This window comes from Syngnathus typhle, linkage group LG4, assembly GCF_033458585.1.
Source record: "Syngnathus typhle isolate RoL2023-S1 ecotype Sweden linkage group LG4, RoL_Styp_1.0, whole genome shotgun sequence".
NCBI classification, from domain to species: Eukaryota; Metazoa; Chordata; class Actinopteri; order Syngnathiformes; family Syngnathidae; genus Syngnathus; species Syngnathus typhle.
Window position 1 is genome coordinate 15,819,183 of NC_083741.1, and position 23,512 is coordinate 15,842,694.

The following is a 23,512-nucleotide window of genomic DNA, read 5'->3' on the forward strand; positions in this document are numbered from 1 at the left end:
CATTTGGTTGACGACAAATGTGAGCTGCCCAGTCCAGTCAAATGTTGAATAATCACAGAAGTCAATACTGTGCAAATTAGACATAATTATATTCAAATAAACAATATGCATTGGTTTCACTGTGATGTGTAAGTTAATGTGTATGGAATGTAGTTATTTATGAACTGTTGGATAGATTTCCAAGGTTATCACCTCTGGTCCTACATGCGTTCACATGACTTGGACTTTGCTACCAAGAAAGCATTTGTGTGTGTTTGTGCGCGTGCGCGCGTGTGTGTGTGTGTGTGTGTTGTTTGCTATGTTTACCCACGTGTGACTCTATGTGCTTCATATTTACGTATGTGTTGATGTTATAACAAACACATTGAGTGCTTGTCCCCTATATATGCCAAATCCAATAAAATTATTACTCAGTTGTAATAGGGGAAATAGAAATTGATTTAACTTCCACTGTAGTTGCAGGGTGTAACCAGCTGGAATATTTTTGTAAATAGAAAAGGGGGAGAGGAAAGTGTTTGATGCAGCAACACAGAATTTATGATCACGAATTTGGAATACTCAAATTCAGATTCTTTAATAGCTCATAGTCTACATGCAGTACACACAGAGTTCAGAGTGTAACAAGAAAATAACACTTTTGGGCACCACAATACCACAACCCAGATATACAGGACTGCACTTCATACTGATAAAAGCCAATGCAAGGGCCCTGACAAATATTCAAATATTCGATTCAGTTTCGATTAGGGGTTGCACTAACTAGTCGACTTCACTTCTCTGCAATGCCAGTTATAGCTTGAGTTAGCTTAATGAATTAAATAACTACCTACAAATGCTCCTCCTTTTCCCCTTGGCTCCACCCCCTTTATCATCCAATCACAAATTACAGACACCATAATGGTCTCACAGAGAGTCCAATCCCTTAAAATTCCTCCAGCAATCCACACACAAAAAAAACTGCAGGTTTGCTACAATACCATATTGCAAAGCATTCCCTCCTACTGTAATTTTAAAAAATATATTTACTATAGCTATCGTGCTGACGTAAATGTTCATTCTGAGATGCACATGCGCATGCCCGTAGCCTAATGAGAGATTTTCTGACCTTTCTCTGTGTACCCCTAGAGAATATTGATGAATCCCCTTTTAAAAATAACTCTCGCCTTGTAGGGTCATTAAATGATTTACAGTTATTTCACAAGCGCATAATTATTGCATTTATTATGCCGGGAGTGTACAGGGTTAGGACCGGACCCAGTCATGCACAAAAGCGTGAATAAAAGTTGATTTTCCCAATCAGAGCACAGTTTCTCATGGTCACAACCTAAAATGTTTAGTATATAATGCAGTTACTGTTGACTTAATAACAGAGAGGCCTTAACATTTAGGTCGAATTAACCCCCCCATAATATTTTGCAACTGTAAAAATGTTAGCCATTTCTAATTGCAGTTCTTGTAATGACATTTGAGACTTACGTTGTTATAGATTTTATAGTTTTATGACTTAAACCTTTGCCCCGATGAAACGTGAGGCGATAGATTTTGTCTCTTTTCAGAATCCTCACTCTTATCTTTGCCTAATCGCCTTTAATCTAAAGTAGTGATTTAAGTAATTACAACTAATGTCATATTTGGTCCAGTGGCATAAAGAGTAACAACCACGACGGAATAGCAGGGTTATGGAATTATCTTATTCAAAGTCATCTGACCTGCAAATGTGCTGCCACTGTAATTAGCATTATAAAGAACTTTGTCTGTTTCACTCCTGCCGTCCATATCTATCTCTGTTAATGATGTCATCTCAATTGTTACATTGGCTACGCTGATGAAATGTCATCTGATTGCGAGTGAGTGTGGCCCTTTTAAACCTCCCCGTGGGTAAAACACCAAGCGGCACATTGTGCATTACAAACAGACTGAATTTACAACGATGATTTTAATTAACTTGTTTGGAACACATTTAATTACACTCTGAGCATAATTGAAGACATCTCTCAAGTGTTGAGTTAGTCTTAATGAAATACAAAGTGGTAGGGAGAGAATTCAACAACACACTCAACGACACCCCATCCCCACTGTCAACTTCACTCGGAAATCAAGTATGTGCCGCTTATCAGAAGCTAGGACTGTTAACTGATCATTGCATTCTTCCCAACTCAATTTAGCTATGCTTACATTTTGGATTTAACATTAAACTGTTTCAGACGGTATCATGAGAACATCACTTAAAGTGGGTGGTGACATCACAATTTAACCCGGTTAACACATTTAACACTTAGTTTTTTTTTTTTTAATAATAGTCTATTTTCAATCATTTCTGTTTTGCGTTATATATATTTTCTTAACGAGACAGTTAACACAAGTTATTGAGGACCCAAATGCAGGGAAGCACAGCAGTGGGGCTGTGGTTCAATCATAAATTATTTTATTCAATTGAATCAAAAAGGCAAACAAAAGACTCATAGACAATGGACATAAAGGACTGCAAAAAGTTCAAAATAATGGGCTTCAAAAAGGAGAGTTCTTGATGTAGTTCAAACAAAAGCTAACAACAAAAAGGTTTCTTTTTTGTTAGATGTGGCAAGAAGGCAAGGGAAGGCAAGGCAATGTATTGAGGACTATGAATGTTTCAATAATCACAGGGGGAACAAAATAGACAGAGCTTCGATGCAAAGTAACAAAACGGACTTGGGCGTGACTAGAGCAGGGGCAGCACAAAGCGCAATGCACGACAGCATGTAGGACAGATAATAATGACCCAAGAACTAAATACCAACAAATTGATGATATAACATTGACACACCTAGACAAGACACAAGTGGCTGAGGGAGCTGATTGGAGGACACAAGGGGGTGGGGCTAACAAGGACAGGTGACAAGGGGGTGGGGCTAACAAGGACAGGTGACAAGGGGGTGGGGCTAACAAGGACGGGTGGCAACAGTTACTTGATGAGACAGATGTTGAAGCAGAGGAACACAAGGAAAACCTGACAATGAACAAAAGCAACATAAATCAAAGTCTAAAATAACAAATCAGACAGTATAACTTTGTTTAGGGGCTGGAATGAACTAATCGGCTTGCCATTTATTTCAATTGGAAATATTACCTCGGTTTACAAACATTTCAGGTTGAAAAGGAGCCCAATGAACCAAAAACGTTCAAAACTCTCCACTATAAGTCTAAACCTGTTGAATAAGCAGGATCTCAAGAGACCTCATTATTTGTGTAAGTCAATTTCTTAGTCAATAATGTATCTGGTTAAAAAACTGATGGAATATGTGCATTGTGTCCTGAAAAAAACTCAAATTGCAATAAAATTGTTTCCTTAAATATATTTTTTCACAAACATTTCAGATTGGAAACGACCTCATCGACCCAAGTATGATTGTGAATTTCCACAATAATTTTACACCAGTTGAATAAGCAAGATCTCCAGAGACCTCACATTTTGTGTAAGTCCATTTTTTATTCAATAATTTGTGTGGTTAAGAAACTGTGATGGTAAATGTGCATTGTGTATTGAAAGAAACTCAAATTGCAATAAAATAGTTTACTTAAATATCTTTTTAAAAAAAACTTCCCAATATTCAAATGGCAATGCAGAGTTGTTAATCTTGCATAATTCAACCAATGCATTTAGTGGTGATGACATGAGCTGGCAATTGTAAAACTAGCCGTTTGAAGAAATAGTTACATGGCAAATGTTCCTGCTGATACAGTAAAAAAACACTTTTCTTTGGAAACTTGTTGTCACCACCCTAACCTGCACCAGTAGTAATGGGAGTCTTGCATTATCTCACCTTTGTACCCTAGCTGACAAAGTCAGACTAGAGGGTAAACCCATGTCAGTTTATGAGTACAAGAGGCAGCAGTCGTTTCAATTCCTGGAAAACTATTGGCCTTGAGGCAGAAGAGGGTTGAATTTAACTATTTTAGCTTGTTTGCTTGAGGCAAAAGTGTCAAAACGAAGTTATATTTCTTTTAAACTCTCCGAATGTTACATTCGCTTGGAGTATCCCACAAACTTTGCCACATTCTATTCTGTGTTGGTAGCGGCTTCAATGTAAAGCAAACGGATGTTGTATGGTTGAATACTGTGACGCCATTGGTTAAATCTAGAGTATACAAATCTACAGTTTGTATAGTGAGAGCATTTCCTGGCAGAACAATGAGACTCCAAACTTCTCTCACACAACTAGGGTGTGTGGATGTGTGTGTGTTTTGTGTATACGTGCTGACAGATTCCTACAAAGTACATATGTTTGAAGACATGTTAAGATTTTAGTAGTGATTGTGTCCAAATCTCAAATACTGTTTAATAAAATGGTGTTATGATGAACTTTATAGGGATGTCATGTTTTTTTAATGTGGTTAGTTAGCGGGATGAAACAAACATTGTACGTTCAGTGACTAATTTATTCATCTTCTGAATTGCTTAGCCCCATGAAGGTCACTAAATTATTAACAAAAATGCGTAAATTAGAAAATCTTGTATGCATGATAATTTTGCAAAACAAGATCTTGCCAAAGAACTAAATACCAAATGGATGTCACCTGGTGACAAGCCTTGAGAATCACATGCTGTCTCCACACATCACATGTTTTGCAATGAGTTTACAATTAAATTGCCTAATAAATGCTCATCATCCAAATTATGATCTGTGACTCCAGAGCTGTGGCATCAGAGTTCACATGGACAATGACACCCAGTAGTCGGAGCACATCCTTGGACCCGTCTCACATTCCAGCCAGCAATTACAACACTAGGCTGACCAATCCAGACCAATACACCTCCTCATCAAGACAAAAGACACCATTGTTTGCATACAAGAGAAACGCTCTACATTGTTGTTTTGCTCCAGTCTTGATAACAAACTTAACTGGATAATTAGAGCAATTGTCAGTCATTGCTAACTCTCACGTTAATGTAAAAGGCATTGACCATAGGTCAAGTAGTACGTTTGTTGTCTGAAACAAATAAGTGGTTGGTAATACAAGGTTACATTGTCTTTATCTTATTGGTCATATTTGTAAGACCCTCCCGTAAAGTGTGTTTACGTGCGTATGTTTGTATCATTTCCCTTGTCACGCGCTTGGCCACTGCCCACCTTTCATAACCTGATAACTTTCCAACAAAGCCCCATCATATCTGTTTCATCAAGTCCCATTTGAAAAGTAATAAGAGTCCAAGACTTGTAGTGTAACTGTATAACATACATCCATTATTCACACTACATACAGTATGTGTTAATGGCCCGAGAAGGAATTTTGTGAGTGAAATGGGGTTTGTAATTTGGTGTGAAATGAAATATTCACTGTGTAATGGAAATGACATCAATCCTTCTAAAGTATCCTCACATATACGGTATTTACTCTTGGAAAATGCTCCATCCTGAATACGATTTAAGTTAACTTGGTGTTCACTCATGCGGCCACAATAACATAGAAACTCACAAACACTTAACTCTTTCACTGCCTGTGATAAATAAAAAGGTCAGACAAAATAGTCACCAATGTTTGGGTCAATGTGAATGGCTGTTTGGAAAGTGGCCATAAATGATAAAAATACAGTAAACCAGACATGTCCCACCTTTGCAGTTGCATGACATGGCATATTGGACTGTACTGTTGGAAGATTCCACCCCACCCCCCTTGTGCGGCTATTTGAGCTGTCTGCGGCAAAGGTTGCTCACCACTGCTGGTGTTCAGCTACCATGTCTCGTGCAATTTTCCCTTCAAAGAAAATTTGTCCGCCATCTGTCTACTGCTCCAACTCCATGCCGAATTGAAGCCAAGTAAAACAGAAGTAGTGCAAAGTTGGGTCATTTTGCGATCCAATTTTGGGGGTTTTGTGCAAAACATTTAACCCAGATTGGGTTATTTTCGACCCAACAGTTTTAAGAGTGTGAGTATTGGTCAGCAGGGGACAGGTGAGGCCAAAGCACAACACGATAGAACCATCCCAGTTTAAGTGCGCTCTTAGTCTGAAGTTTACAAAGGTCCATTATTGATATAAAAAAAAAACACATCTATTTATGTAGGCCATACATTTTAGGTTGCTTAAATAGAGCCTTAAAAGTTGGATTTATTTGTGATATTATCTTAACCTACAAGAGCAATAAATACAAAAGACATGGGAGCTTTTACCTCAATATGCATTTTATTCTCCAGTATACAACCTCATGTAAAATGTTGCAGCAAACGCTAGCAATAAAAATCAACGTGCACCTTGTAGTTGTTGTAGTCAGAGCGAGACATAAGTAAAAGGAAGTTGTTTTGTTTTACGATTATGATTAGCGGCGTTATTGTAGCCTGAATTCAAAGACCAAACATGCAGCCTTTTTCTTCCAGCAGACTAACACATTTCCAGTTGACGCTATCCTATTGTCCCGTCTAGTGGGAGCTGTCAGTTGGTCAGTGGCTTTCCACTTTTGTTTGCTCAAGCAGGGGCCCTTTTTGGCTTTGTTTGTGCGGTTGAAGTTTTTTTTTCCCAGAATTCTGACCGGTTTTACAAAATGATGTCCACCAATCAAAGGCTGTAACTTGTCAAGTGCCTGGATTTGCATGCGAGCAAACAAGCCGTGATACAGGATCAATTGCCTGACAAGAAAACACACAATGGAGTCTATCTGTCTGGATTGAACCATGATTGGTATTTTAATTTCAAAAGTCATATCAGTGAGGTATGGTGATATGTGAATAAGCTAAGCAAAGAACCAAAGGTCAGTCATCTGCAAGTATATTGATTATTTGATTATGTTAGTGAATTGCTTTGTTTTGTTTAAAAAAAAAAAAAAAAAAGGAGTGAATTGTATAAACATTGTCACATTCGTTGTTTGTACATGAAAGAATTTGCCCTGACATTGTTTAGTGAATGGCCCTCATGACTTAAAGTATGTAAAAAAATAAAATCCTATACAGCTTCAGCTGTTTTGAAATGCGCTATATAAATAATGTTGTACTGTATAAAAATATAGATTGTGCTCAATCGAAAAAGGATGCTATTGACCTGACCCAAATATTTTAAAATAATCATTTTAGAGCTGTGACCGTTTGAAAGTATACTATTTTTGCCAATATCATTGTACCAGAATATAATCCAGTCCCATCCCTGGTTAAAACCATGCCGAGTTACAGTTAAAGGTAGCACACTAATAATTTGTCTGATGGAGGAGTCTGGGCAGGAAAGGTACCTTAATGAGAGGTCAAAGGTCGCATTGGGTCAAGAACCTACATGTTAAACACGCTGCCCAGGGGGAAAAAGGGACATTATAGTGTTTGACAAGATCAACAAGAATGGCCTAATTAGAACAAAGCAAGCCACAATAGACCAAGCAAGTAAATCTTGAGCAACGTGGATTTCTTCTGTGGCCCTACTTCTTTCAAAATACTTATTTTCATTCCTTTCCATGTTTCAGTTTGTGCAGTTGTGTTACCAGCCAACAAGGATTTACCGTATGCAGAGTAATTTGGAGGAAACAGCCTCATCGGGGGAAAGACAATTAGTCCTTCAGCAAACAGCATGGATCAGTTGCTTTAATTAAACACCCTCCCCCTTCATTGCCTCTTCCCTGCAGCTCCTTGCCCTCTTGTTCATCTGTTTTTCCGTCTCGTTTCTTTAACACCATTGAGTGTGTTGTTGTTTTTTAGTTCGACGGACAGATGACACCCTAATAATTTGTTGTGGGGCTTGGTGAGCCTCTAACCAGTGGATTAGATGGATATCAGTCAGTGGGATAGTTTGTGGAGTTAGCGCTAACAGGATTTACCATCTACTGAGTATATCAAAGGCAGAGTCTTGTGCTAAGCACGAAGCACTTAACCAAATTAAAAAGTGACCCACAGGTGGGCTCGCTGCACTTTTTGTGCCGATGGGCCATGACGCTAATTGCTTTCTAACTCTGTTACCAGTGCCATCAAATTACACTTGTCAATTAGAGTGAAGAGGAGTGTATGGAGGCTCTGAGAGCTTATCCCGCTGCTGTGCGTTTTACTTTTGTCTTTATTGCACACTGGGCACTGAGTCAGAGACTTGCAAAAGCGTACGCTCTCCAAGGTTACCATTATCTTAAATTCCTTCCTTAATTCAGCATTATTAAATTAGAGCATGCGATCATTCGCATGATTCTATCAAATAGATTCTTATACAGGTCATCGATAATGCGATAGTAGGTTGAGCTGCAAGTAGATGTAAAAACTTATTTAAATGTGTCAAATCTGTCTATGTACATAAAAAAAAAACATAAAACCTTGGCTAAAGTTTCATCCAAAAAAGCTGGAAATAATAAGACTACCTTGTATGCACGTGCGTGCGCGTGCGTGCGCGTGCGTGCGTGCGTGCACGTGTGTGTGTTTTCTTCAATGATATGCATCTTGGGGTATTTCCAATAGATATGGACATATGATGCAGTGTGCTCATTTAATTGAGGCTGGTCCTAGTTACGTATACAAATAAGGCCACAAAAAGTCAAAACATGTCAATTTAACTCAATCAATGCTCTCTGATTTTTGTCACCCAAAATGTTAAACTATTTCAGAACCTTGTTTAGAAGAGTGTCATGGCCCATGGCAGCCCAACACCCCTTCATGGTCCTTTACTGGAAGTGTAGGGCGTACCTTTCCAGCAAGAGTCACCACATAATGGGGTAATGAGAAGTAAGAATAAAACTGACAGACAACACAGCTGTAGAAGATGAGCGAAGCAAGTGGCACTGTCAGGCTAATAATTCACCTGTAAAACTATCGGCCGCAGGTAGTAGCCGCAAGAGCCAATGTGTTGGACGTTGAGTATATTGTCAAAGGAGGAAAATAGCACATTGGCAACCAATCAATCTTTGGTGGTGTTTTTGTTGGACAGGGAGGTGCCTCTCTCAGTTTTTGCTTCAGGGAACTGCGCTTTTCTCTGTAATTTTAGGGAAAATCTTTAATACTAAATTGCACTACAGTTAATATATCCTTGATAATTTATTAAGTTATAAGAGAACATATTGCATGTATTGTCGTTGCATTTCACAAAATTGTACACTGCGATGAAATGGAATTTCTACAAGCTAGTATTCATATAAATGAGATTGTATGTAGTATCTATAATTAAAATGAGATGAGAAAGTCAGTTACAACTATTGTTTTAAAAGGGGGTTTGCAGTTGCAATAACATGATGGATGGACTTGTCATTACACTGTAATTGGACTTTAACTGACTTGTTGTCTCTTGTGAAGAGACTATTTAGCCCCTTTTGACTTGACAGGTCTAAGAACTTGAATTATGAGAGAAGGTAAAAATTATGAGGATTCATGGTGATGTTTTTGCTCATGATACATTGTCACGGTAAAAGTACAGGTATGTACTGTCTGCACCTCATCTTGCAGAGGCATGTCATCGTCTGGGGCTGCTCCAAAAGTGACACTTTGTCACTGTACCCCTTTGTGCTGTGGAGAAAAGAGTACAGTCAATAACGTGATCAGGAGAGACTGAGAACGTAGAAGTGTGCATTAAATTATTCCTTCATTTTGAGCGCTTAAAATAATATTTTGTATTGCAGAAATGCATCAAGTTACGTTATAGACTGTAAAATGATTCGTCCTAAACTGACTTTTCTCCAAATGGATTCCAGATCAAATGTTATTCCATGCCTGATAATCTTGCAATATCAATAAAGATTTTTTTTTCTGAATAAATGCAAGACAGAAGATTGATTTTTTGGACAGGGCTCTTGCCACATATTGCTGACAGACATTGAGTCATTTCCAATATTTCCACAAAATTCTTAAACAAGAAAAGTTCCACTTACAACAAAACAAATGAGTCCAAATAGATCATTGATGTGAATGCTCTAATTATTTCGGCATGTGGAAGTTTTTTTTTTATGTAAATATTTATTTTACAGTCTGGGAATAATAAACGTTATAGAGTGACAACCCATAATTTGGACAGCAGACAAAATGCCATTTTTACAAGGATATGGAAACAGTCTTCCAAGCTTAAATACTCAAAGCAAAACTGAAGTATCAATTATAAACATAAATCAATAGTTTGGTTTCACAACCACTACTTCAATTTAACAACGCAATGTAAAAGCTACCAGACTTAAGACAATGACAGGCCAATTGACGTTTGCAAAAGACACGTATAATTGTTATCCAGATATGAGCTAGCACCTTGTAGGCCTCCTGCTAGGTCGAGCATTATGTGTAACCACCCAGAGAGACGTGTGTCTAATTGAAGAAGACACGAGGTTTGTCTTCACAATTTGCGCCCAAGCCAAATGCTTAGCATCAGGAGGCAGGGTCCCTCCAGGCCATGAAGGCTTGTAAGCCTACCTCCTCATGCTAGCTTGCGTCTTCGTTCACTTTTCAGCCTCCCCCCTACCTCTTTCGTTTCTCCTTCTCCACATGAGGCCAATTTGTTGTGGCAGGCATGCGTCTCAAGGTCTAGATCTTGTTACACAAATTTGGCTTTGCTTGAGGATTTTGAACCCGGTCCAGACCTGATAGACGAGGCTGTTGGCGTCTCTGAGTGCCAGACTGAGATGACATGATCTGGGCTGTTATGTTTGATGGGATTTAACAAGGTACTGTACAGTGTACACTCAACCTAATTTGTGGTCTGTAATGCAACAAATTACTCGGTAGAGAACACCAGATCCTGCTTTACGACACGTATATTAGAAAAACATTGATGGTTGTGCATATAATTCTAATTAACTTACAATCCAAATTACTAGTGAGCCAAGCTGTCAGTACATCTTCCATTAATATTAGCTCTTTGTATGATAGTCTCATAGCGGTCTTAGCCACAGAGTCGGGCTAATCCCACCAAGACCACAGAAGTAGGATTAGCTAAGCGAATACTCATCCTTTCCTGGATGAAATCCTGTTGCCATCTCTGCAACGGGAAGTGGTGGCCAATGGTTTTTGTGCTTAGGAGGAAGAGGGGCTGTTGCGGTTTACACAGTTCAGTTTTTATCTCCCCTTCTGTTGTTTTAGGGATTGGTCGGCTGATGAGGCTGAGCTATAGGGTCAGAGTGACGAGCAGAGATGCCCGGCACTGATAACCATATCAAGTCTGAGGTCATTACAGATGGGATAACATTTCTGTCGTCATTCAGTAGCTGTTGCTACGTGCGGGTGCTTCAAAATACACGCTCACTCTGGACGTTCACATTTTTGTGAAAGTATTACAGTCTCAATTCCTCTCCTACAGAGCAGTGGGCAGTGAGGCTGAGAACAGAGGGCAGAAAAAAATCTCTTCAGAAAGTAAACAGTCACAGAATTGAAGAAACAAGGAAGAGGGGAGGCATCTGAAACACGTGGGAATGATGTGGATGTCACATTGGATGGACAAAGGGCAACTGTGATGGCTACAAACTGAAATGGACCCTCCTTGTTTGAGAACACTCACAAGATTGACCCGAGCGATTTTCTCACAAGCAGAGGTAAAGCATTGTGAGGCCATTTCCATATGTACATGGTTAGTGGGAAGACAATGTTGAAAAATGCTTGTGTACTCCATTATGAATTCTCAGTCATAAAAGTTTTTATTTGATCGATCGGTCTTTGTTGTGTCCCCCCCCCCCCTTTTTTTCCCCACTGATTATATGCATTTACCCAACATTATGCCCAACTCCATGTATTAAAGTACTGAAAGGCTCATGAAAATGTTACAAACTGCATTGTATGTGCTATGCTCTTAACAGTTTTATCACAGTAGACTGTAATGCTATTAAAACACTGTCTGCCAAGCAGAGGATTTAAAGAGAGCTGTATATATCTGCCAAATTCTTATACATCTCCTTTGCCATTAACATGAGACCGAGAACAGCATGCGTCACAGACGGACATAAATCTCCCGTTTCTCTTCCCCCTCCCTGGCCCCCACACAGTAGCCTCTGAGGGCTGAAAATGCCCAGCAACTGAAGCCTTTACTTAACACCACACTATATGAAGACTTTATCCACAATCAACATGTTTGAATTTAGCCACGTTCAATTTAGCACACAAAATCACACACGGGCAAATCTGTGGCTCGAGAGAACGTCATCCTTCTCCTCAAGGATCTATCACTAGACCAAGCAAAACAGTCATTAGCCACTCATCCCCCTGCAGAAGGGTTTCAAAAAAGCAGTGACGGATGACTTGATCGTTTCTCCTGTGGCATTCTGCCGTTCCATGAATCCTACTGCCTGTTGTTTAATATGCTCCATAGATGGCATAAGGAAAATCCCATTTTAAAGGACTGTACTTTTAAACAAGCACAGAAGACTGACAAATGGACATTCAGGGCATGTTCAACGGGCATCTTGCTCTAAGTATCTGCATTTCCCCAAAACACTCACAGAATGAACATTTAGCATTACCGTGCATGTTTGAGATTATGAGTTAGAGTAAGATATGCTTTCCATAAACCAACCAATGTGCAACTAAGTGCTTTGGTTTAAGAGAAAGATTGGGCTGTACAGACTTTACGCCAGGTGATTGAACATGTCCTTATGAGAAACATGGTCACAAAAAGTCAAATACATTTTTTATAGAAACAGAAGGCCTGGAAAAAAGGCATGAAATTCTGCTGCTTTATAGTGTATAATATAGTGTACAATATATGTATCCAATTTGAAAAGGAAAGATGTTTTTTTTTCTTTGAATGTTCTCTGTCTTATATTGATGCATTGACCTACAAATCCAAACACACACATACTCAGTACTTGACCATTAAGTGTATTCTCATTAGTGGTAAATAGGTCTTGATTAGGGGTGAGTTCACACAATCCATCTGATGGCTATCTATGGGGCCCGGTGGTTGACGGAAGCGGGAGAGCACCAGACCGTCAATTAGATAACATTTAGAGAAGGTTCTGCTGAGGGGGTCACATTTGGACACTTCTGCCTCCCATTGCAGATTTGTTCCCTCCCACAGGCACAGATTCTTCCCTCACTAGCACCTACACTTCAACAATAATCTGTGCAGTGGCAGAAAACACTCATTGTATGCGGTCATTAGAAAATTTACACGACTCTGTAGATTTATGACAAAAGAATGTGACAGATTAGCAGCAGCAGCAGCAGCAGCACAGTGTATGTTTTGCCACTGAATTTAACAAATGACGCTTAACACTGTAGGATCCTGACTGGATTGTCCCTGCAGTAACTTTGAGCTGTTTCAATACTTTAGATATTTTTTATTTGAAAAAAAAAAAAAAATCATTTTGTTATCGAAACTGTGTAACAGATTTGAAAAAAAACATGCCAACTACCGTATTTTCTGGACTATAAACCGCACATTTTTGCACAAGCTTTGAACCCTGCTGCTTATAGTCCAGTGGATTTTATCTATGGATTTTTTAATGATTTTTATTATAATGTATGATTTGTGCATATTCTGTTATATATGGAAATTAAACATCAAAACACCTGTGTCTTATAGTTCAGTGCGGCTCAGACATGAACAAAACAGGATTTTCCCCTAATTTTAGCTGGTGCGGCATAAAGTTTGGTGCAGATTATAGTTTGAAACCATTCTGACAGTCCCATTATCCAACTCTTTAGTAGTACACTGCTCCATTTAAACCTCACTGAGCTTAGGAAGTATTTGTACTCTTTGGAGGCTGATCAATTTCAAGCTTGTGATTCGGTCCATTTCCTACCGGGCCTCATCACATAAAAAATATTCAATATACTGCATATTATAAAACAATTGTCAAGACTTTTGGTGGTAAAAAGGACCACGGTCTTGGAAATACAGACAGTAAAATCAATCGTGCATAGAAGCCAGGTTCCAACTTCTATGAGGTGTGAACGGAAACAGGACAGGCTCAGAGTAATGCAGTTAAAAAACAGAAAAAACACTACAAGTTTGGAAAATGTGCCGCGGACTCCAGTTTAGCCCGATGTGACACCACACATCTTCTATATCTGGACTGTACTGTCTTGGGGAACAGCCAGTATCCATCATCAAACACTTAAATGCGGGTCTAAATTAAGAACCACCACACATATAGCAGTAACCAGACTAGTGGTTGTAAGTTTCTGCCAACTCTCATCTAAAAGGAATGGAATAGAATGGATGGAAGAGTTAAAATGAAGCAGAAAGGTATGCACTTGCAGGTGGGCGTAAAGAGCAGCGCGATGCAATGCAGAAGTCACACTCGGCCTGATGATTGAGGGGTACCGTTTAATTTCTAAAATGTTTGAAAATGCATTCATTGGTAAGACAAGCATCAGGGCAGATCCACTACAGTTTGATAACATGATGAATTATTGACTTTATGGAGAGCAAAGACAGAATATCACTGCAAAGATTAGGTCAAGAAACCTCCAAGCCACAATGTCTCTTGAGGAGAAATGTCTTTCCTCTCCTCTGAGTGCCCATTAACAGTCTTTTCCCATTTAAGCCACACATTGTGCCATGCTTAGACAGCGTGGTAAGTGTGGCCGGGGCCTACGCCCGCCTTGAAATACTCAGGCTGAGTGCTTATCGTGGTAGGTCCAAGAACTGGAACATTAACTGGTCGCCAGTCAATTGCAGAAAGACAACCATGGCTACTCGCATTCAAACTGTCACTTAGTAGGAAATGAACCCACGCCGCCTGGTCGGGAGTCAGATGAGTGAAACACAACACCGTCAGTCACCTTTCTTAAATTTTCATTTATTACAACACTGTCCAACACACCGTGCACATTTCTGTTTGTATAATAAAGCACTTGTAAATTTATAGCGTCTATCAACTCTCCATGATGGATACCATCAAGAATTGCAAATGTTCCTCAAGTGGAGGACATGAGTAAGCCCTTGTCATTTTATTAATGGGGAATACGCAGCGCTGGTTCTAAGAATAATCCGTGGAGACGACACCACAAGTGGAAACAGGAAAAGCCGCTGCAAATGCTCCAAACGCATGCATTCATTTATGTAGCCACTGTCATCACAAAGCCACAAATATGGAGGAAAATATGAAAATGTCCATCATTCTATTTACGAGGACAATCTTAAACCATTAAAGTTATGTTATTCATGGCAAGGATGATATCATTTGCCATCATATATGCCGTAATATCGTTAAGTGCTGATTCTATAATATTTCTGCTATTTCCAATATACTAATGTCAAAGTATTGTTAACACAGTCATTCAAAGTTCTTAGTAGACAAATACCCAAACCTTAGTTTGGTCTGTCTGTTTTTGTTTTTCCCTTAGAATTCGACTGTTATAATATACACCTTCAGCATTTGTATTTATTTTTGAAAGCTCAAGTGCATTTTTGTTTGGCTGTTATATATGTGACATGACACCACACACTGTGATTTTTTTGGGGGGAGAATTGCAGAAAAAACGGTGGATAGCAGTCAAAAACTAGAAGAACCCTGCACACAGCACAGTTGGTTTCAATGGTAGGCTTTAAAATTTACTTTCATATGTATTTGGTCTGTTTCTTTTGTCCCTGAATATCCCACTCGAAATAGTTTTACTAAAATGGATGAAATTACTGTAAAAATATTTTTTCTGCATGGCAATGTGATATGTGCTTGATCCTTTTTTTTTAACGTAGTCATCGTACATCATTCTCTTATCACTACTCTAAATTGCATCTATTGGATGCTGAGATTGTGTAGATGAAAATAAAACGCTGGCTGGATCTTCGTTGAGGTCATAATTACACTGTTTACATGGAAGACAATGCATTTGTGTAAAAGTTTATTATATACGCCGCTTGCTAGGCTTTACTGCGTCTGTCGCATGTATGATGATACATTCAGTGCAGGTGACACCCCGGTTACGGTAGGTGAGGATTGATGGTCTGCAAAGACTGGCAATCAATCACCATGGCATCGAGATTTGCCGAATGCGTTCCTGATCACAGCCCACAGTGGGGGCCACGTGGTAACGACCCCTCTCAGTGTGACACCACAGGAAATCGATAACATGCACTCAAGGTCAATGTACTGTTGGAAAACTACTTAAGGCCTGACGGATGGAGGGCTTGTCTGCAGATGAGACAACCCACTGACATTGTCTCATACAGGGGAAGAAAAATAGAAAATACAAAATAAATACTGTTTAACATGAAACGTGCATATGAAGTATGCCTTTTTTTTTTTCTTTTTCTTTTTTTTTTTAATACTTCTCTGTTAGGTGTGCTTGACTAAAAGTAAGATGTAGTGTGAGAAGCCGGGGTACTTCAAGCCTCACAAAATCGTCTGATCTTGCTGTATACCGAGTTGTGCGGCATTCCTTTCTCATGTTTAAATCAATATGATTCCTTTTTTATAATTCACATATACTTAAAGATAATAGTTACTCTTTATATCATCCATAAGCATCCATAGAGTTATTTTTATTCTAAAATAATTCAACTATCAATACACTTTTCGGTAATCTGGCCTTAAAATGCTGGCTCTTAAATTACATATTACAGCTCACTTTTGGAATGTTCCTTTTTGCTTTGGATCTTTCTTTCTCAAAGCAATTTCACACCAAGTACACACTTGTTAAGATTTATTGAGTGTGTTCCTATTGAGGTTTGCATGGCCATAAAACATTCATGCAGGGTATTTGATAAATTAATAGTGAACTAATCTGTTTCTTGGTTGACCAATCTGAACACTATGCTTCTCACGTCTTTTCCATCTCTCGCAATAAAAGCCTGTGTGAGTTTCTTTCAGCCCACTTGTGTGTTACAACGATCTGTTATAGATACCATGAATTAACAGACTAAAATGTGGGTGAATTACTGTTTGTGTCTTGGGGTTGGCAGCTACCAAGAAGCCACAAACCCAGAAGTTGAGTTACTATCCGTTCTTTTTCCAACCTCCTCTTTAAGTTGCCCTCTTTTGCGTCACATTTGCATTAGATTTCCAGCCACTGGCATAAACACCACTCTATTACTGGATCTCTATGCACGAGGATTGCCAACGAAAAACCTGTTCTTCCCATAGACCGGCCACATATCTCCATCTGCACTTCCAGCATTCTGAATAATTTTCCCGAAAAACCGCATATCGGAACAATTACCCGCATCTATTATTTCTTTATTATGACTTAACCTGGTTGCCATATTTAGTGCTTTACATTTTTTACTAAAACTTCTATTTGGCCTGAAGTTAATACCACAAAAGAATAACTGTCAATGAATGTGAATTATATAATTATTGCAAATCAAATGACAAGAACATACACTGGAAGGTTGAATGCAGTTTGTTCCAGCAGGCAAGTTTGTTGGCAGTTTCCCTGTCTAACATCTTTTAGCGACTCAATATACTAGAAATGTACAATAGCAAAAACTAAAACATTGGAAATAATGTGAACTATTATAATCTTAAAAGTCTTTCATAGAGTTTGTTTTAGGTAACATTTGTGCTGGAACCTCGCAACCAGGCCATGACTTAGAAATACACACTTTTCTGCCACATGTACAAGGGAAGTCAATGTAAAATAATAAGAAGCAGATACGTTCATACAAAAGTCATACAACGGGTAATATAATTCAAGATTGTGTGCTCATCTTTAAACCGATTAGTGGAAATTTTCAGTAGCTCAGACATGTTTTCGAAATGATGTGTACACCTGGCTTGGTCATGCGCGAGACAAGCCGTGATGGGAAACAGGCAGAGCTCCAGAAGCTTTTTAGTAATTTGCTCGTAAATAACAACGTGACTTAGTCTTCTTTGTATTTGCCTGTCAACTTTGGCGCCACATGTTCCCAAATCGTATGTCTGCTGCGAGACGTTTTCTTGGCACCTACGTGTAAATTATGCTTCTGCTTCATCCTCAGACATCTGTATTCTTCCACTTCCATTGCCGCTGCATGATAGAAATGTCATCAAGACATTCATTCACTGATAGTCAAATTCCGTTGATCTTTAGACCATAATCATGTTTTATTTGACTCAGTCATGCTACAGGTTTTTGCTATTTAAGGAGGCCATGTTGCAACTTGGGTTTTTTTCCCCCAAAAAATACGCAAGGGTCTCACACACAGGCGGTTGGTTGTCGACATTCGTTTTGCTTTTATCTGCATAATGGTTTATGTAGGTCAACAAATAGGTGATCTATTTTTCTTCATCCGTGTGCCTTATTATTTATATACCTCAAATAATTAGCGCATCTAGACAGCACCAGCACATCTGTGAGAGCTACTTTTTTCCTGCTAACCTACTTATACATAGGTCTGATTTTGCAAAGACTTTGTATAGAGAACTTTTTAAAAACAGTATTGTTCTGCCTTGTTTCCCTTTTCTTTGATACCAGCCATTTAAGTGACGTAGTCTATTTTTTAATCAGACTATTTGCAGAGGTGTTGGAGAAATTTAGCACAGAATGAAGTCGTGATGCTAGAAGAAGAAACGGAAAGACCTCAAAGGACCAAACTACAGTGTGATCTGTGGGTTTGTGGGAACCTCTGGTCCGATGAAAATCTAAATAGCTAGCGTTGTTCTGAGGGTGACGGCATGAGCTACAGCAAAATAGACCGACTGCCCTCAGGACATTTTATCTGGATTACGGCGAAGAAACCAATGACCCTACAATGACAGAATAATGAATTTCATTTTGATGTACAGATGACAACAATTATTTGCCAATTGTTTTAATAGTGAAGTATGTCCGAATACCTTTTCAAACCTGTCATTCACACACTTTTTGGTATGAACCATGTTAAGAGATCAGCTGCTCGCTGTGCCATGGTTCATAAGCCCTTTAGGGCACGGCAAACCATGTATTAGCCTCTGTCTGGGCCAAGAAGTCAGTCGCCTGTTTGAACATGAAAAATTAGCCAGGCCCTCAGACACCAGTCATTATGTGGTTGCCACTCGGCTTTTCCGCCATAGCCTGGCCAAATGGGACATGGTGACAGCCCAGGGAGCTAACCTTGGAGGCTGGCTATTCATGGTAGAACTTCCCTCAGGAATGGTAACAGCATATTGAGAAGCATGCAATTAATGGAAGAGTCGGAAGGCTGGTGAGAGTAAGATGACAGAGAGGAGTGTCATGGAGAAAAACATAAATACAGATAACTTCATTCAAGAGAAGTGGAAAATTAGGAGCGTAATTGACTAAAAACCGAAATGCTAAATTCCTAGTTCATTTTTCCTGATTGCACATACTTGGCAACAAGTTGTCATGTCTGCGGTATTTAGAAGAGGGTTTTGCACTTTAGGCAGCGCCGATGGTTTTCACCATAGACCATATTGTTTGACGTTTGGACAGTAGAAGAGAAAGAAGTCAATTTCCCGATAATCCAATAAACTTCATAAAACTCACATTGTGTTTGATTTAGCTGATTCTTCATGCATGGAAAAAGGGATGTAGTACGTTTCCCTCCTGTGCAACATTGTGTTTCAAACCTGGCACACCAAACGACACATGGATTTTATCATCTACAGAAAAACAAAGTTTGTCAACGAGGGAGGTTGTGTACGTTCCTAAATTGTTATTGTGGCAGTAGCTTTCTGTTCTATACATTGGCCACAAATGCCACTTGGCAATTGTGAAAGCGGTTGTGCAAGAAGGCAGCAGTCGCAATTTTACCAACGAGTCTTGGGATAGCTACTTCACATTGTACATATTGAGAAACCTCTACAAAGTTTATTTTAAGACAATAGAAAACGTGCCACATTATTTGTGATGTTTGCATGTGCATGTATGCAAGTTCAGCAACACCGGTCCCTTGACACACACACACACACACACACACACAAAAACATACACGTAAACCCACGACTTGTAATAACCCACTTTAACATACTTTTGCTCCAGTCCGATGGAATCGGTGCATACACTGAGGTTATCTAGGGGGAGCTGACCTGCTTTTAAATGTATAGTTCTCCGTAGAGTTCATTTTAAAAATTATGTCAGTGGAGACTTATGTGAGATTTAACTGCACTGCAAAGCACAATAAATACTTTTTAGCAGTTGAATATTTGTTACTCATATTGCAGTTAAAACATGCAAGGGCAAAGTGAAGACTTAGTCTAAAGAAATGGAATTTTAAAAACCAACATAATCAAGCAGCTCGCCAATTTGCTCTCCTGTCATGAGACCATAGAGGCACACAACCGCACTCCACTGAGTTCATACCAGACTCAGCCCACACACAGAACAACAAAGTTGAATGAGTAAATTAAAAATAACCACAAGGCATTGACTGGAATAAGCATTTGCCTCCCCCGTAACTTATCAGATGTGTTAAAAACAGTTTAACAAGAATCAGCAGGGTTCATATTTGTAAAATTTAATGGTCAATACACTGTAAAGATTTCTGTCTCTAAACCTTGTCAAATCCCACCTACGCGCATTTACACACACATACCGCATGTGTCTTGAGGCATTGCGTGCTGCTTGTTGACCACAACACAGAAGCAACTACCTACCCCACAGTTTCACACATGAGGGCAAATTTTCTATCATTAACTCAAGCCTTTTAAAAATATTCTTTACAAGATCATGTGACCCCACTGCATGAAGGTGCTCTTTTGTGTCTTTGTGGACTAACAACGTCTTAAAATGTTTTATAGGAGACACTTAAGTATCGATAACTGATATCACCTGGAAGGTGGGCTGAGTTGTTGGCAGATGATAGGAGCCCACCTTCTAGGCTGAATTTGCCGTGACTGGTGCATGAGTAAGCACGTTTCTACAGTCTGAATATTATGCAACAAAATTAAACAAACGATAGATAGGTATTTAAGAAGAAAATCAAAATGAGGATGTAAACAAATGATATTTTGCCCTTGAGGGTGTTTGCTGGTGTGTGCTTACCAAGATAAAATTGTGATTTTTTTTTTTTTTTATATAAACATTTAGAGATTTTTCAACATTCTTTCTATACTTTTACTGTCTGGGTGTTGACAATATTCAGGAAGGTTTCAGTGAAGGTACAGTATATCATACTTATCTAAATTACAAGGATTGGGCTGGACTGAGTACCATACATGTTCTGGTTTTCTTCTCTGACAGGTGAAGTAACCCGGTCATATGAGTAGTTGACTTCTTGCCATGCAAGGTCACTCACCTTGACTCTCAGAAAGTCTGCTGATTGTCGAAGCCCTGCGGCAGACTCCATCTCCGAACAATGTTATACTTTGGGATGACAAGCACACACAGCACTTCACTATGAGCCCAACGGCATACAAACACAAGTCACTTTTCATTTAGCGTCACAAACATAAAGCCGTGATTGAATAATTCAAACATAACCGTGACAATAAGTAAAACTGTTGAGTCAATATTTAGCACTAACTTTTCGCAGCGTGCATGAAAAAGTGGCGACGGAAAAGCCACAATCCCGACGACTTCAGCAACATGTTGAGATGGGGAAACGGCTGCTTGTTGAACTATTTGAAACTGAAGAGAGCATGTACGGTGAAAAGATAAAAAGACTATGTTTACGCTCTTTGTAGATTCCAGGGAGATCTCTCATTTATCTCTCTCCTTAAACAGTGGTTCACCCTGCTGCTAAAAGCCAACCTCAGCACTTTCTCTCCCTCTCCTTAGCCTTTAATATTGATGATTCTCACAGGATAAAATAAGTTAAGTGGAGATATGGTAATCCCTCCTCTGCTTGCTGAACTCATTTGTTTACTCTGGGGTGACTCCGGTGATGTAGCTACGCCTTTCTAGTCGCATATAATTTCACGTTTAGCAAATGCTCCCCTTTAATGTGCCCACTATCAAGGTCATGAATAGCAAAATTTCCTTAGCTTCTAGAATTAATTATTCACCGATAAAAAGAAATGGAACACCTCACCCCCTTCCAAACCCTTCCCCCTTCTCTGGAATGAGCCACACTTATGTCTTTGTCCAGAATATATTTGACCACTTACCCATGCAAAAGTATGCAATTAAATCTCCTTTAATTATTAATTTGGTTGTTTATTGTGACTATTTTATAACCATTTTATAAGCAGCAGAGAAAGCCCACTAAACTAACAAGGCGTGGAAGTTGGAAGTCCTATCTTTTTTTTCCAGCCAGCTCTTGAATAAAAAGTCTGAGTGAAGAACAAACTAATTCAACAAAAGCGGAGTTAGGAAATGTCTTGGCGTGATTATGAAATAAGTGCGGAGTGGATTCATGTTTAACTTATGAGCAACCATAGGAAAAGTTGCGTTCCTACCCAAGGTTAGAGCAGATATAGAGCAGGACACCCCTGTGGATCCTCTCTGACCAAATATTGGAAATGGCCTGTGAATTCTCATTGTGCAGTCTGTTTGATAAAGGATTAATCTTCATACGGTCTCTCTTTGAGTCATCACTGCATTTTACTGTTGTTAATTGCTTCCTCACACTTTATTTTACTGTTTTTGGCAGGCGAGCTTTGGTTTATATATGTTTTGTTGGACATAATATTCTGATTGTAGCAGTCACATTATTCCAAGTTTAAAAACAAACCAGGTAGTCAAGAGATATTTAGCTATTAAGGTCCAAGGCTCAGTACCTCTTACCTACACTTCAGATTTGGTTGTATGGATCATACACACTTTTCCTGATAACAAGAGTTGGAAATTTCAAGACTTTAAGAAGGCAACACCGATTTTTCATAGAATATGCTTATTAGTGGACTAGCGTGTTTTTTTCTTCAATTATTTTTTCCATTAATTTATTCCATTAATTTGAATGATAATTAATTTTGCTCTTTGCGGGCCAGCTTCGTCCTTATCCCTAGATAGCGAGGCAACACTTTACACAAGAACAGATGATTTTCGTTTCCTTTATTTCCTTTGGGAATTATTTGGAAATTTGAGAGCACAGATTGTGTTCCACAGGCGTTCTACTGTAAATTACATTTTACAACAAAAAGGAGAGGGCTAGAAGCTCTGAACTCCAATTTTACTCTATGGTTTCTTTAAACTCTGTGTGAAGAATTGTCTACATTCTAGTTAGTGTAAATTTAATCAGCTTACATATCAATTCCCAGTAGTTAAATAATGTATTTGCTCAAGTAAATGCACAAACAGCTTGGGACTCACAGATTGCATCTTGGTAAGATTTATCTCAACGAGCATTCTCAATAAAGTCATCTTTTCTGCTTTGCTGTCAGTTTTGGGGGCTCCGTTCTATTTGAACGAATCACCTGCACACTTTAATTACCAAGTCTTTCCCCCAAGCCAGCTCAGCACTAACCAGCCTGCCTCTTGCAGGCTAAGAAAGTCAATCCCCATCTCAAATGCATGTTAGATTTAAGCAAGACTGATTACGACTGATGAAGGTGTTTGAGTGAAACGCTATAAATGATATGAAACTATTTGGAAAGTGGGAGCCAGGAAGTACGGATGATGGTTTAAAGAGATTGACTTGTGTTGGATTAAACTCTGGATGCTGAATCAGCTTGAACCAAGTTTTTTTGGGGGGGGGAGGCTGTGATATAACTGAGCTACGATACATTCGACATGTAACTAAAGCCTGCGTATACTTATAGGCTGGTTTTATCATTTAAAACATGTACCATTTTTCTCTGGAAATGCATGGTAGGCCGATTGACTTCTCCAAATTGTTCGTAGTTGTGACTGTGAGTGTGAATGGTTG

General features: G+C 39.0%; 1 long non-coding RNA gene across 1 annotated transcript in view; it reads left to right on the forward strand.

Annotated features, from left to right (window-relative positions):
• The window catches only part of LOC133153024 (uncharacterized), a 61,731-nt gene extending 56,017 nt beyond the window's left edge, over positions 1 to 5,714 (forward strand). Inside the window, exons 5-6 of the long non-coding RNA XR_009714236.1 lie at positions 3,355 to 3,452; positions 4,672 to 5,714. This is a non-coding gene — a long non-coding RNA (uncharacterized LOC133153024). The remainder of the gene's footprint in view (positions 1 to 3,354; positions 3,453 to 4,671) is intronic.
• Positions 5,715 to 23,512: the final 17,798 nt, after the last annotated feature.